Here is a 16,548-nt window from a genome sequence, read left to right on the forward strand (position 1 = left end):
GAGAGAACACAAGCAACCGACAAAAGTCGTCTCCACACACGGCTTATTCAGCTCAGACAGCTCAGTCTTTGTGTGCTAAACATTCACAAAAGACAAAACCATTTTCTTGTCAAGAAAACTTGACAGTAAATAATTATTTCTATTCTTAGCAAGAATAAATTGACTGTTGTCAATCAAATAAAAACCATTTAAATGAGGAGCATTTTAAAAAGGACAATTTCTCAACATTTGCTGCACAAAAAATGGCAACCGGCTCCCTACCAAATCTGCTATTTTATATCTTAATTTTACTGATATCATTGTGAAACCAAGGTGATTGAAAGAAATCACTGAGGAAACAGAAAAATGGATAAGGTACGTTTCAACCAACAGAACCTTAAACTTAATATAAGTGAGGATTTCTGAAAGAGGAAAGTATCATTTTAGCTCTCAATACAATTAATTTTTGAAGAAAAAAGTGCTACCATAGCAGAACTTTTTCTTTACTTTTAATTTCACACATTTCTGTTTAGATCCTGCTCCCTGTGAACCAAGAGAAGGTCTCTTCTGGACAAACCAGATTACATTTGTTGTCAATTTCTGCTCAAATTAAAACAATATTCTTCCAATAAAAAGTGCATGAGGTGAAACTTTTACTTTGGAGAACAGATGTCAGGTTGTATGATTTACATTTGGACCATCATTCTGCCACAGCATGTTGGAGCAGATTCAGCTGAGCCACTAAAAAACATTAACTGAACTTGTGCTTTATTTCCTGTACTTTCAGTGTGAAAGTTAGAAATAAAATAAATTTAGAAATAAATGTGTTAAATCATTTTTCAAACTATTTTAAACAAACTGTGTAGGGTAGTTTAAAAAACAACCAATATAAAACACTAAGAAATACTCATTTACAATAAAAGAGAAAACAATACATTAAAAGAAAAAAAAGGTAGCCACAAATAATTTTGCACAATATATTGGTTTATCCATCATTCTAAATGTAAAGTACAGCTGATTAAATAAATGAAAAAGTCTTTCAGTATTTCAACAGAAGTTTGAAAAAACACAGCTTGGTAAATCCCATTAGTAGAAGATTACGAAGTGTCTCGGAATAGAAACTAAATGCAGGGATTAGCAAAGGAGGAAAAACACCTCCTCCGCATCCCCCATCCTTCCCTGACCTGTCACCTCTCAACTAAACCGCACCCCAGGCATTGGCCAAGGCCATACACCCCTCTGTGCAAACTGGCTATGAATATTGACTACTTTTCAGATTGGAGACTGATTGTGGAGACGTCACAACTACTATTGCAGTCGAGCTTCAATTGCTACCCATGCTTTGTTGTGCATGTCCTCAGAATTACCGAGGTAAATAGAGATGTCTGACAGATGATAAAAAATAAATGAACAATGGAATGCTCACACATTATGTGACCAATTGTGTTTATTTTGCAGTGCATTATAAAAATAAGATAAAAAGGAAAAGCCACATAGCCAATCTGTCCTCTTTGTAGTCTGGTTTTGGGAGCTGTTCAGGGTGGGGGTTGGTGGGGAGTCGGACCAGTGAGTCTGGCAGTGGCCATCCTCCCCCTCTATGAGTGGGAAGAACCCCGGCTCAGTGTGTCTGCACTAATCACTCCTCAATGGATCAGACAAACAATCCCCTGACCTACTATGATACTGTACTCATACTCACACACAGAAACGCGACACAGTGTGGGAAAAAAAAGCCATACATGCTTGGCCTTTTACCCAAATTGTGTTTCTGAAAAGTCAAATCTAAATCCACCTCATCGACACAAAGGCATCAACATTCTGCATAGAAAATGGGTCAACACATCTGTCACGCTGGCCTATGCAATGTGTGAAAGTACTTTAAAATCCTGCTCTTTCATCTTTAAATATAGCTTTAAATAGTATAATCTACATGGTTCTTACTGTCCAGTACTGTCTTCTATTAACTTTCAAAAACTAATTTTAATGTAGCAAGCGCTCATTTTTTAATAAACACCAATAATAATTGGTGCAAATTGGAAAAATTGTACACAACTAACCATTATTCTGAAATATGCTCCAGAGGTTTCATAAAGTAAACCCTTTCCAAGTCAGATCAGAACTGCAGCAAATGTTTTGCAAAAATCAGGTCTCTGAAAATGAAAGGAACCAAAGTGGGGCACAGCCTGAGGGTTGAACCCCCAACCTAAACTGTAGCATGCAGACACACATTCAGCAATCAGAATGACATAGGTCAAAAAAAAAAAAAAAACAGGACAGAGCCAGCGGCATGATTGGTAACACCGCCACATTTCTCTTTCATTCTCTGTCATCTCTCCTCCCCTTCCATTGCCGCTTCCCTTCGCCCAGCTGGTCCGTTTGTCACCGCACCCGTTAATGAGGGAGAGAGGAAAAGAGAAATAGAGCCCATAATCAGATGTCTGCAGGGAATAAAGCCTATCCACATTAGCCAGCCACAATGCCAATGTGCACCAAGGGAATAGGGAAGACATACGCACTTACATAAACATACATGCAAAGACGGAACCACTCCCTTCAACACAAGGAGCAAAAATAAGAAACAAAGAAGAAAAATTCACCTAGAAATGAGAACGCAGCCCAAATAAACGAGTGTGTGACACTCATGAGCCTGAAGTGTGGGTAGATGGACTCCAAAGAGACGGCCACAAAGCTCGCCACACTTAACTGGCCCCACACAATGAAGGAGTCAGCAGAGAATTGAGGCCAGTTGTTCAAGCCCTTCCTGTTTGCAGAGATGAGGCAGCCACAGGCACAGATGCATCAGAGGCCTCATCCACAGGTTGCTGATCCCAGCCTGAATGCCCCGCTGAATAGGACAGCGGTCGTCCTTTGTTGACCTGTAGCATCACATTCATCTGACACTCTACTGACCATCACACATGCCCGCCACACTTTGAGATGGACATGCTAAGTCGGTTTCAAGTGCTAGCAATAACACAAATACCAGAAAAATAATAATAAATTAGAATACTATCAAAAAGTTTATTTTAGTAAGTGAAACCCAGATTACTACACCACAACATACAAGGTTTCCCCCAGAAAACTTGCTAAGCCCGGTGATTGGGTGCTAGGGCAGTCATTCATCCAGCGGCCCGTCGTGTTTTTGAGTTAAAAAATATAAAGTTAACAGAAATTTTGAAAATGCCACTTGATATTTACGTGTTATTGACAGACTGGGAGATTAATATCTGAACACTAACTATAAAGCCTTGCTTAGCCTGGTGGGGGCACAAGTAAAGCCTGGTGGCCCGCCAGGGTTATAATACACTGAGGGAAACCTTGACATATTCAGAGATTTTAAAATGTTGATGCTCTTGGCTCAAAGCTAATAAAAAACACATTCAGCTTCTCAGAAAATTAGAATATTATATATGACCATTAGAAGGGAGTTTTTTCTTTTATATAAATGTTACGTTTTGGTCTACACAATCACTGGAGCAACTGCTGAATTGACAGTTCTCCAGTAAACACCCTGCACACGGAGAGGGAACCACAGAAAACCATAGCTAAAGAAGATGGCTGCTAACACAACTGCACTTAAGCACATTAAAGGAAACCTTAGGGAAAGGAAAAAAGCCTGGGAAAAACGACGCATATCCAGTCTTTGCCAGACTGGATAGATAGTCTGGCAAAGACTAAAGCAAGTTGCTGATTTCATCTTCCAGTGGGACTTTGATACTTTTGAAAGTGTGAGCTGGTGCAATGACTATGACCATGACATAAACCCCACTTTGATCTAAACCCCATACTTAATTAAAGGTAACAATGCAGATGCGACCGGGGCTTCAAGGAAAAAAGTCTCAACAGAGCCACAGGCTGATATACCTACACCACACACTAATGATGCAATAATTCATGTAAATCAAAGCCTGACTAAATATAAACAAATATTCTGGACATAAATTTCAATAGGCTGGCTTTCTGTATTAAAAATTATTTTTGCAAATTGATGTTAGGAAATATTTGACATTTTCTGACATTGGATTTTTTACTATCATTAATTATTATAATTACAGAAATAAGTGCTTGAAATATGTGTAATATATGTCCACAAATATTTGTTGAAAAGCAAGTTTGTTTTCATTCCGACTGTGAATCATTTAAATATCCTAAATGATTCACAGTAATAGCTTAAAATGTAATATTTTCTGGTAAGCTGATCTGAGAGTAATCATACTGACAACACAAATTTAATGTGATCAACAGAAAAGGGCTTTATGGCACGCATTATTCATCAAAACAGATTAGGATGTTGCTAATTGAGTTGCCCCACATGGTAATCAACAAGTTACCGGATGGCTCAATGGACGGCCACAGTGAAAGTTATTAATAGAACTAATAGCCGGAGAGAAATTATGGTGCTTGTCCTGAATGAGTCCTGGGCTGGAACCCCACATTAGCAGCATCCATTACCAGCACTGACAGAAATCCAAATGGAAAAGCATCAGAGAATGAAATATTTCAGATCATGCTCATTCATAGAATACTTTTTCCATTTTGCAAAACACATAGAAGTGTCTCCATCCTCAGGATGCCTGTGAGTAAATCTACGGTTACTACATCCAGTCTTTTGGAACCAATTAACATGAATTAATTTGCTACGCTATTCAGTGACTACAAGACCTTCTGAAATCCACATAGACTGTTTGCCATTATTGAACCATCTTGAATTGGTGAGAGCGTACTGCAGTAGCTCCTGTAGAACTCCATCTTTTATTATGTTTGTCCTCATTATTTATGTGCAGCCGAGACTTTTCAGTAAAGCCCCGCCGGCCTGGAATCTGACTTCTTTTTGAAGATGAGTGGGACTGCACAATATGTCACAGCAATATCAGTGTGTGCAATATTTAAAACTGAATTTTTGCAATGCAATGCAATAATTGTTGGCTAGTAAAATTCCAAGCGTCATGATCTCACACTTTGCATGCCAGTGAAACATTCAGCCTGCTGGATGGGAGTCTCACCGCCATAAACGTCCACACCTGATACAGATTACGATACCATAGCTGCTACAGATCAAAGAGTATTGGAAACACATAACAAAAAAATGATAAGGGTGGAAATTAAGTGGTTTTCTAATATCATGCAGCTGTAGAGATGACATCAAACAAATGGCATAGTGTGAGACAGACTTTTTGTAGTTTTAGGAGAAATGTACAACTCACATCAGGACAGTGCTGTGGATTTCCCTTTAGAAACCCAGGATGAAGCCCAAGGCGCTGGGAGGTGAACGTATTTTACTCAACAGTGTTTTCAATACTTGCTTCCAGTCTCGCAGACCTCATAGCTTGCCTGGCCTTAACCCAGTTCCTGTTCATTTCTACCCAGACACCTCTGCCTCCTGTCTCTATAGTCTGTCTGGACGCCAGGAGTAAGTACGGCTAGAGAATCATAAGCAAATAGAAAACAGACCCAGATGGTATAAGCTTCAGCCACTGCAAAGCAAGTGTTGATCCATTTAAAAAAAAAAAAAAAAAAAAATCACAGCACTGTGGAAAACTTCCTTTGTGGCCAAGAATCTAAGAACATCTGATCAATCTGCCTTTAACAGCTGCTGACCAATTACTGAAACATGCCACATCATGAAAATCCTTGAGAGACTGCTGGGGGGGGGGGGGGGGGGTCGGGTCACCTTTCAGCTGCTACACAAGTTTGCTTACTCGCCATTTTTCATTTAGACAAACTACGTATAATGAGGATTGTCCCATTTGCTTTTTCTTGTACATTTTCTTTTTCAGCTTCTGTTACTTTTTTTTTTAAAAGAACCTTCCATACACTTTGTGTGTTAAGAAAAGGTTATCAATGTACTGATTAATTTTCTGTTCTCCCCACCACAGCTTAGACCTTTAGTACTGTAGACACAAAATCAAGTTGTTGTGTATTAGTAAACTAGTAGTAAACTAACCAAAACATTGAGTATGCTGCTGATGTCATCCAACTAAAGCTGAAATATAAACCAATGTGGTGTCAAGATGCATTGACTTTTCAGCATATGTGGCAACTTCACAAGCATGTTTGACTGTTTTACCTCAGTAACTTAAAGGAATGACCCAGTCTCGGTTCTGAAGACGCCTCTAGACCTGAAAGAGCTAGCTGTAGATGCTAGGGGTGTAACCAGACACGTATTTGGACTGAAAACATCTGGTAAGCTCCTGTCGAATAGAGTGTTGATTTATGCCTCAACACATGCAGAATGTTTGTTTGGAACTGAGTATGAATGGTAAAATGGGTGGAACTGAACCAAAACTTTGTGTCAGTGTACAATAATAATAATAAATAAAAAAAACTGATTTGAAATGCTGTCTTCACTTAACTCAATTTACTCATCTGAAACAACTTCAGGAGCAAAGTAATACATAAAAGCACCACAATAAAATCAAATCATTTCAAAATTGAAATACATTATTTAACTGTTGATTGATTTTGAAGTGCAATGTAAATATAACAACTTATGACTTTCAAAATCTGAATGCATACCAAATCGTGATTTGTGTTCTATTATGCATGTAGTTCAGTAATGAATGGAGACATTTTTGTTCTGTTCCAGTAAGGTGTGTTAAAAGTTAATGTGGGCTACAATATGGTAATTTATATTTTCCAAGACCCTTCAGGATCCAAGTAAACAACCTTTGCAAATCAGCAATATAATCAAATACTTTCAAAAGTTTAGCCAATGAGTTGGTGTTTTCTGACTGTAATACATGTAGTTCATGTTGGAATTTGTGAAAGCTGTAACAAAAATGTTTTTAGGTCAACTTTAGCGATTACCTCGACTAATGCGGTCCTTGTATTGTTTTTGAGCTGTTTGCAGTCACGAAACAAGCCACAACCAACTCTTGATCTCTGATCAGTATTTCCTTCCCAATCAGTAATTTTTCTGCATAAAACTTATTCCTTTATCAAGCAAGAGATAAGTTTCTAAATATAAGTCTTGCCTACATGCCTAAGAGTTTAGGCAATAATTTTCATCCAATTTGTACTTAGTACAACATTTTTATTAAAGAAAATAATCAAAAACAAGCTAAAGTACGTAAGCAAGTTTTAAAATGCAGCCCCTTCCACAGGTCAAAACCACAAAGTCCTTTCCAAAACAAAACAAACATAAAAAAAAAGAAAGAGAGAAATCGCATCTGGTAACATTTAATTGCAAGAGCTATGAAGAGTCAATATTTGCCATGTCAACACTTTAATATTGACTTTATATACACCTGGAGTATTTGCTAATAAAGCTTATAGAACTTATGAACCCCATAGATAATGAATGACCATAATGTTTGTAAGATTTGAGGAATGAATTATCAACATGAACTATATGTATTGAAAAGGAATTGAATTTGAGTCTCATGAACATGTTCATTTTAAAAACATTTTAACTCTACATGCATACTTGGCAATTAAATTTAAAAGATGGTTGAAATAAAAATAAATGAAGTAATATGTCCATTTTACAACCTTTAAGTTGCTCAAACAGATCCTGCAATGTGCTGCTAATGTTCTTTCTACCTCTAAATGAAACTCTACAAATGTACATTACTAATCACAAGTACAATCAGACTTCTCTACAAGTCTGCTGAAAAGGTGATGTTTGCACAGAAAAGTTGGATAAGCCATAAGAAGAACCGAAGTTATTCACAGGGGCCAATAAATTATTCTAAGAGCACTTACTGTTCGGAAAGACAATTACACAGGATTAGTCACATTTTTCCTTAATGCTTTGTCATATCAAAACAGGCTGTTCAGGCAAGATTTCAACCACACCTTTTAAGAGCTCTGCTTAAGTGATCAACATACAACCTGTGGTAAGATTTAGTCTGACTACAGAAAAATATCAAAGCAGGTGAGATGGAGCAAAAAACAACGTATCATGCTGCCCTCTAGTGGTGTTACATGTGCAAAAAAACGTACATTCAGAATAGTTTATTGAACTGAAAATTACTTAATTGATGCTTTTTAATTCAAGTTCTTCAGCTCTTTTCAGCATAGCAATGCTTATAACACAAACAAGTTTCACTGCTTCATGTCCTCTGAACAGGTTGGTATTTTGCAAGTGACTATATAATGTTCCTACAAATCAAATTGGACAATTTTCCATTGATGAAGTCTGACTAAATACTGGTCAAACACGGAAAGATTAAATAGTTTTATTATTCAATAAATGCATAAAAACTGAGAATTATACATGGATCCACTGAGAGCCTTTACTTGGATGCAATTGTTAAATTGAATTTCAAAAAAAAGATCTTGTAAATAATTCATTTTCAGCTGGACTGAAAAATCAAGGAACCTACTTTTCTCTTTTATACATTACATTCCTTAGAAAGAAAAAAAGGTCTGAATTTTCAATTTAGATCTCAAAAAAACAACATTTGCTTAGATTGGGAAAAGCCTGATCGATGCATCTTTAGTAAAACATGTTGAAGTATTATCTGGAGGTCATAAACCAAAGTATTTCTGTAGTTTAAGACTTACAGTAAACATAGAGAAGCAACAGAGCATTTGGAAACAAACCAACCAATCAGACGGAAATACTTAAGTAATTGTTTCTTTCTTGGTCATCTGCTTATATTTTTATCTGTCCAACACCATTTTAAATATCTGTCAAAACTTATGATCAATTTGGTACATGAGTGGCTTTTCTTTTTTACAAAATACATTTGTATACTTGAGTGATTTCTTAGAAGATTCCTTGCTACTTTTACTTGAGTAACAATATGTTGAAGTAGTGTTACTCAAGAACAGTTACTTAATGTAAAACTGTTCAGTTTTTGAATACGCCATCCTCTGGCTGAGTGAAACAATCCTTAGGAAAGGGGACAAAAACATGGAAGAACGACTGGAATATCTGTGAAAAGTCAAAGGGAGTGCTGAAATATTTTTTTAATGGCAGAGGGGAAGTAGTATAACAAATTTGGTTCATCACTATCGTAATATTTAACCAAAATAAAGGCACTGCACTATTTCCTAAAATGCAAATCCAATGGTAGTCCTCCACTAAAAGCCATTTCCAGGGTTCAGTGGGTGAATGAGATGGGGGAGGGGGATTAAAATACTGTATCATGAAATAAATATCCCAAGCTCTAGCTGGCTTAGAAGTCATTGAACATGAAAAGAAAAATAGGTAGCAGTAACACTGCAACTAGCTAACAAGTTTTATTTTTGCACTCATCATCAAACCCTGTCCAAATAGTCTGTTTTTTAAAAATAACTTTCAAGTCTTATTCAGTGCTTGCCTTTGACCAGATCAATCCAAATTGTTAAAAGCTATCAAAATTAACAACAATATAGAGTAAACACCACCACTTCATCAATCCAACCCACTCTTGCAGCTTTTATTTGGGTTTATGTCCCTGTTCTACACGTGGTACATGTCAGCTCTGCGCTATCAGTGACACTGATAGTTAAAAAGAATGAGGCAAACTTGAATATTTCAAAAACAACGTGCTCACTCGCTAGAATTTGCTTGCAGTAGTTTTACCAAAATGCCTCCTTTTATAAAATACTTTAACCTGATACATCCCTCCTATATGAGTCACACAGTCTAGGCCAAGCTCGCAGCGTAAATCTCAGTCCTGTACATAATAACATAACCAATGTTGAAAGAGGGGAAAAGGCAGCTCTGCAAGATGCCATCATTCTGAGGCAAAAATAGCCGGACAAAAGCAACAAGGCTTGGCTGGTTCAGCAGCAGATGCCTGAATCAAAGATCCACAGGCTGGCTTGAACACAACACGCAGATAAAAAAAAAAAATGTGGCTGCGTTTGACATCGATTCAAACAAAGGCGAGAAGAGACATGATTACAAGGAGATGGCTCCCAATAAACTATCGTAAAGCGGTGCTGTCATACGCTTCCCAACAAGACAGCTATCAAACGAGAAATGTGTGCAGACTGGTTATATCTTCTATAGCTACAGCAAAAGCGAGACAGAAGCGTTACCTATTGAGTTAAAAAGCTAACGGTAGAGCCAAGCTAGCAGCAGTCACCTGAATTTCCAATCTTTTTCCTCATTAGCTTTGTTATTATGGGCAGGCTGCTGGTTATAGTGAGGGCATACACACACAAAAAAATCCCACTTACCTCTTTTTTTCCCCGTTTTCTTGTAAAAAAAAAAAAAAAAAGGCAGTATGGTATTTTTCTGTAATGTCACTATATCGGAGAGTTCAACGGGAATGAAAGAAACAAAAAAACAAATACAAATAAAAATACGTCGTCGTCTCCTAGCACGCGCGCGGCTACGCTAATTTCAAATCTGACGGTTACAAATTTACCAGGTGACACTGATAACGTCTCTCCTTTAAATCCGCATCTCTGGGGGGAAAAAAAAAATCTTTTTTCCCCCTCTTATTCCTCCGCGCTGCACTGGTAGCAGCAGCACGTTACGAAACCAGACTCTCTTTTCAGCGAGAGAGAGAGAAAAAACGTAAGCAGGGAAGGGACAGGAAGAAAAAAGAAACCAGGCGAACGCAAAGACCCCCCCACACTTTTTTTGGTGGGGGGTTTGTTTGTGGCAGGTTTTTAAAGACGGATATCCGCAGCAGCTTTCTTCCAGCCCCCTCCCCGCTTCGGCATCCAAAGGGCCGTCCAAACCTCACAGACTGCCTGTGTTTCCCGTTCAACAGGGGGAGAAGAAAGGAAAAAGTGTGGTAGTTTAGTGGGGTGTAGGTGGCTGGCAGGGTGGGTGGATGTGTGGGTGGGTTTCTGACCGCTCATGGTCACATGGGAAGCACGTTTTCAGGTCTGAGAGAAAAAGATGTGCTGGACAAATGTTTGTGTGCTGTGGTGCTGTCCCTGGTGCTAAAACTGAAACCATTCACATTTACATATCAATGGAAAGTATGCAAATACAGTCTGAGTGATGTACTAATATAAATATCCTTAAACTATAGCGGGTTTCTGAAAACGTAGTTTAGCTGTGATTTCATGTGATATACCAAGATAAAGGATGACATACCAAGATAAAATCAGTGCAAACAATAGCTTTCAGATGACACCTATTTACGTGAAATTTAATCTTTGTTTAAAAGCTGTTTATAACCCAAACTCCAGCTTTTAGAATGGCATCTGCTTAAACAAACCTGAATTAAATAAGTAGGTCATTAGCAGGATTCAGTTGAACAAGGAGGCTGTTTAGCCACTTACTTTGTAGGAGTACACAACAAAATACACAGAAGTCTGGAGTAATGTCATGACAAAATATGAAAAAAAAAATTAATAGGAGCTTATATTTTTACAATGTTTTGTCGTGCTCCTGCAATGACTCTTTAGAAATCAAAATCCAAACAGTATTCTCTTGAGATTCTTCTTCAGCATTTTTTCACTTCATCTTGTAGAGCCTGCAGTTGCTCTAAATTATTCCTGAGATACTATGCAGCACCTGGCAAGCTGGCGTGTCATGGGGTAAGTCATCAAGATCTGGGTTATTCATAAAGGCCCAGAGGATCCTCCTGCAAAAGACCCCTCAAGACTGGATAAAGCATTTTCCCTCTGTGCTGCTCTCAATAGCACCATAGTAAAAGCAATTTCATGGTTGTAGTAGCTCAGTTTGAAAAAGTCTTAACTAACTCAAAGTAGCCTGTTGACAGGGGCTCAGAGACACCCAAACTTTGACATCTAAATTACTTTTATGATAATTTATGCTCTCTTCTGCTGCCTGTGTTCGGTTGGGGTGCTTACTATATCTGTGAGTATGGGTGTAGCGCAACCAACAAAGTGGTGGTGGTGAAGTTTTTATGACATGAAGGGTCTTTTATCGAGGGCTGAGCTTTTCAGAAAATAGCATGCCTTTCATTATAAGCAGCTAAAGGGGTCATTAAATAGTTTTGGCGTGTTCTACCAGAGCAGTTCAAACATTTTTGTTTTTTTTGTGCAATAACTTTAGTATTGTTGAAAAAATGAGATAAGCCAAGATGCTGCTTATTTAAACAAAATGTGTCTGTGCCTAAAACACTTGTTTACACACATGCACCTTAAAAATAAGGTGTTTTACAAAAGTATTCATGCCCCTTTAATTTTTTCTCATTATGTGAAGTCACAACAACAAACTTCAAAGTATTTTGTTGCCATTTATAATATAGACCAACTGATTAATATGAACAACTTTTACAAATAGAAACCTGGAAAGTATATGTTGTTGATTGCAAGCACCAATTGTCTGGACCACTGTTGAATTAAGTCGGTTACTTTAAAGAGGGTGAATATTTATGCAATCATGTTTTTTTTTTGTATTTCAGGGTCATTATTTTTGTTTAACTAGTTTTCACTTTGACATTAATGTTGTTTTGTAATTGTCTTTTGTCAAGCAAACCAAAATCTGTTGATCATAATTCATTTGTAAAAGCATTAAAGGGTAAAACATCCATGAAGTTGAATACTTTTTATAGGCACTTTTAAGTAATTTGTTAAAACAATGTAAATTTGTCTGTCATATAATATCCTAATAAAATACATTAACGGATGTAGTTTATTTTTCAATTTTGTCATGTGACACAAACTTTTACCCATTTTAGTTGTTTTTTTTTTGTACAAAATTTAAAGAGATCCCATATGAAAGTACCACTGAATAGACTGTATTTGACTGTATTTTCATCAATTTTTCCAACAGCAGATTTAGCAGAAATGAATTGTGATGAGACGCTACACTCCACTACCCATTTCCCTGAGAAGGTATTTTTAGGGGGAAAATAAAAACACAAAACAGATCTAAATTCAGAATAAGTAAAGTCACTAACTCTGAAATTGCATTTGCATTGGAGTTTTTCAGTAGACTTTGTTACATCAGCTGTAAATTTCACTGCAAATCCACTTACACGGTGATTTCTTTTGTGTTTTAATGGCTGATATCAAAAACCTCTGCCTATATTGACTTATTGATCAACTGGATCCAATCTGCCTGCAGCCACCTTAAATATGAATGATTATCTGGTGAACATGAGAGGTTACTCATTTTCATCAAGTTGGCTTTGTCCAGTGCCTTCAGTGGCAGAAGTACTTAAGGATGAAAGCACGTCATCTGTTCCTGTTGCGTCTCTGTGTGCATTAACAGCATGGATAAACACAGAAACCATGTTTACAGCCCTGGTCCTTCTCCCAGCCTTCGCTCAAACACCCATGAACCACCATAGGGCTCATCCACAATCCACCATGACAAAGGGAAAGAGCTGAGTGCAGGATATAAGTGTGTCACTGGCTGCCAGAGTGCATCCAGCACTGTGTTATTTTGCAGATTGCAGCAGTTTGAGCTAAACCCCCTCTGTCTGCTCACTATAGATGGGACCTAGGCGGGTGGGGGGTCATCATTGGTGCATGCAATGACCAGGGTGGGGATGGGAGCAAGGGTGGTTGGTGAAGCTGCTTTGGCTCTACATCTACACAGCCTGAAAGCTGAATCATATGGCTCCAGTCCTAAGTAATTGGGAGGAGCCGCTGAGCTTCCCTTGAGTTAATTGTCTGGCACAAGGTCGCACAAGGTGAAGGGTGTTGAATGAGACATGAATGTATTCTGCTTTTGCAACCTGCCACTGAATGCAAACCCTATCTTCTAAACAGAAATTAAAGTTTTAATATTTGTTTCTTCTGTATTAAGGTGTAAAAATAAAAACACTGACACACTGAAGAAGCTGGAGTTTTGCATTTTTTTCTCTGGGAAGCCAGTGCTGTTTTCATTTGTGCATGTACTTTGGGTGCTTTTCTTACTGACAGACCCAAAGACTAGCAAAAGCATAGGTTATGTTTTTATGTAAACTTTCCAAGATTAAAAGATTTCATAATGGCCCCAGGATCCTTTGGAAAAGAAACAAGCTCACAGCATCATAGATCCTTTATGTATATAACAGTTTACATGATGATATTTTTCACTTTTATCCATTGTTTTATAAGTAAATAGTAAGTAAAATGAATTTATACAGCGCTTTTCACAAGTTAAAGAATAAACAAAAGAGTTTTTAGAAGCTGAAAAGAAATATAAACAATATAACTGGTGTGAAATAAAAACATACTATAAGAATTTATCAATTAAAACTACAGGTATCTTGCTATAGAAGACAGCTTACGGTGTTCAGTGAACCTGAATTAGCAATAGAGCAGAATATCATTGGCATAAACATAGGAATCCTGGGTAAGAAAGTATAATATAAATTGAATAGTTCTTCATTTCTTGTGCAGTTAAGTGCATCTTGTTATTTGTCTCGTGATAACTCAGATACTGTTCCTCAAGATAAGAAATTATAAAAAATTTTGATCTTTGTGTAAAAATACAATTAACAAAAGAACAAAACCAAAAACATTCTAAACCCAGATTTTGATTAGTGGTAAAGAAACAGGTTTTCTTCTTGCATCGCCCATCAATACTGGTGACTGAACTGGTGAATCTCTTCTCTAAGCATGTAAGACGAAACAGCTCTAAATGTCTTTTCTGCTCTGTTTTTGGCATAGAAACAGATATAACAGATGCTGGATACTTAGATGCAGCGTCAGTTTTTTTTTTTTTTTTTTTGGGTGCCACATTTGTCCCACAAAACCAACACAAGTTGCAGACGACTACAAAAAGTTTAGTAGCTGCAGTCTACTGCCATCACCCAGAGGGTTATACTCCGGTCACTGTGACCCATTTCAAGATATTTATATCCTCAACATCAACTTTTTGAGTCGTCTCCCAAGGACAAGTATGCTATTTCTGTTTTGGTTCTTTTTCTCATCCCCTGACTCTCCTGTCCTGTTTCTTTTTCTCTCTCCCTAAACTAGTTGCTGTAGGTCACCCTACACTTCCAGTTTTAAACAGATATAATTATTAGACAGAATGAAACCAGGACAGCAAGAAGCTGAGGCACCACTCTCATGTGGTGTGACTCGCTTAATCTAACAGATTGAGGAGGACCATCCATTAGAGGTTGGTATTCATGACACCTCTTTTTTTTTTAAATCAGCAAAACAAAAGTCAAGCTCACTGTCTGTCCTCCAGTTTCTATTTCACAGAAATAAAAACCATTATGGTACCCAGTGAACCAAAATTATGTGAAATGGAGCAATAAAACATATTTGGCTCCATCTTATCTCGCTGTCAGGAGGAATGTTGGTTATGAAAGCGTTAGGGATCACAGGAAATCTCTGTCCTGCACAAACTAACCAGCAGCTCCCTCTAGTGGATAATGCTTGCTACTCTTTTTTGGCCCATTTTGAAAATGGCAACATCTATTTTTATTTATCTTGAGATAAATTGCATTAACATTTTTTTTCTTTTTTTATGAAACCAAAGAATTAAATTTGTGTCATCTGACCAGAGAGATTCTTTCATATGCGTCACTTTTATTGCTTGTATTAAGCAATAAGCTTACAAATAACTAAATATTCGCTAACAAACTCCTAAGTTTTTGGCACATCTTTATTTATACTCGGGTGGATTCATTTTCCTAATTGGGTGACTTTCAAAAGACAACCGGCTGCACTGGACTTCATTGAGGGAGTGATTTAAAACAAATGCACATTTTACTTGTTAGAACAACATATGAATATCGTGCACTGTGAATCTAGACGCTTCTTCACTTGAATAATTTCTTTTTTTGTGTAAAGTTATGTTCAGGTCTCAATGTAATGTCTGATGGTGAACTATTTGTAAATTTTAAGGTTTTGAGGGACTTTTTAACACAGACTAAGATTGTTATGTGAAAGACCCAATTATATCAAAGTAAATAAGTGAATATAAACTAAGGAGCTGATTGTGAAATGACTTATTGTGTTTGCTCTCATTGGTCCTGTTTAGTACAGGAAAAATCTGTCTCTCAGTCAGAGTTAGACGCTGCTTCAGACAGTCAGATCCTGTGTCAGCTGTTTACCGTCAGCCTTCTCATCCTGGGAACGCTCCAATGTTTGTTTTCACATTCTGTCGGCATCCTCGTGCTTCTTCTTTTTAATGGAGACCCTTCAATCAAATTGCAATGAATAATGCAAAATGGAAAAAGTCAAAGAGAAAACAAACCAGAAAAAATTACCAAGGAAATGTCAAAGAAAACAAACCAGAAAAAATTAGCAAGGAAATGTCAAATAAATATTTCTTCTTTGTGTTGGATAATTTGATGTTCCTGTATTTGAACACAAGGTTTCCTCCAGAAAACTTGTTAAGCCCGGTGGTTGGTGCTAGGGCAGTCATTCATCCAATACGCTGTCAAGTTTTTGAGTTAAAAAATGTTTAAAGTTGACAGGAAATTTTTTAAATATCCCTTAATAATTATGTGTTATTGGAAGATTAATACCTAAACCCCAACTATACAGTCTTAAAAAAAAAATGCAAACATTTAAAAAAATAAATAAATAAATACGCAATGGTGGGGGCACAGGTAAAGCCTGGTGGCCCGCCAGGCTTATAATACACTAAGGGAAACCCTGCAACAGGAGCTAGTTTTTCCTTTTAGTGGCTTTGATTTGATTTGTTTTGCATTATGTGCTTATGCATAAATGTGGCCATATGCACTTCTTAGGTGTTACAAATTATGTTTTCATCTCACTTCTTCTATTTAGAGGCTATTTTGATAGTATAAT

General features: G+C 37.2%; 1 protein-coding gene across 4 annotated transcripts in view; it reads right to left on the bottom strand.

Moving 5' to 3' along the window:
* The window catches only part of sptbn2 (spectrin, beta, non-erythrocytic 2), a 65,546-nt gene extending 54,873 nt beyond the window's left edge, over positions 1-10,673 (bottom strand). For 3 of the 4 annotated variants that reach the window (XM_015030592.1, XM_015030590.1, XM_015030589.1), the window contains exon 1: positions 10,096-10,671. The gene's annotated coding sequence lies outside the window, so the exon portion shown is untranslated. Of the gene's footprint in view, positions 1-10,095 lie in introns of all 4 variants that reach the window. The other variant, XM_015030594.1, reaches the window with a different exon arrangement.
* Positions 10,674-16,548: the final 5,875 nt, after the last annotated feature.

This window comes from Poecilia latipinna, unplaced genomic scaffold (assembly GCF_001443285.1).
Source record: "Poecilia latipinna isolate Pla-1442-1.1 unplaced genomic scaffold, P_latipinna-1.0 Scaffold187, whole genome shotgun sequence".
NCBI lineage: Eukaryota > Metazoa > Chordata > Actinopteri > Cyprinodontiformes > Poeciliidae > Poecilia > Poecilia latipinna.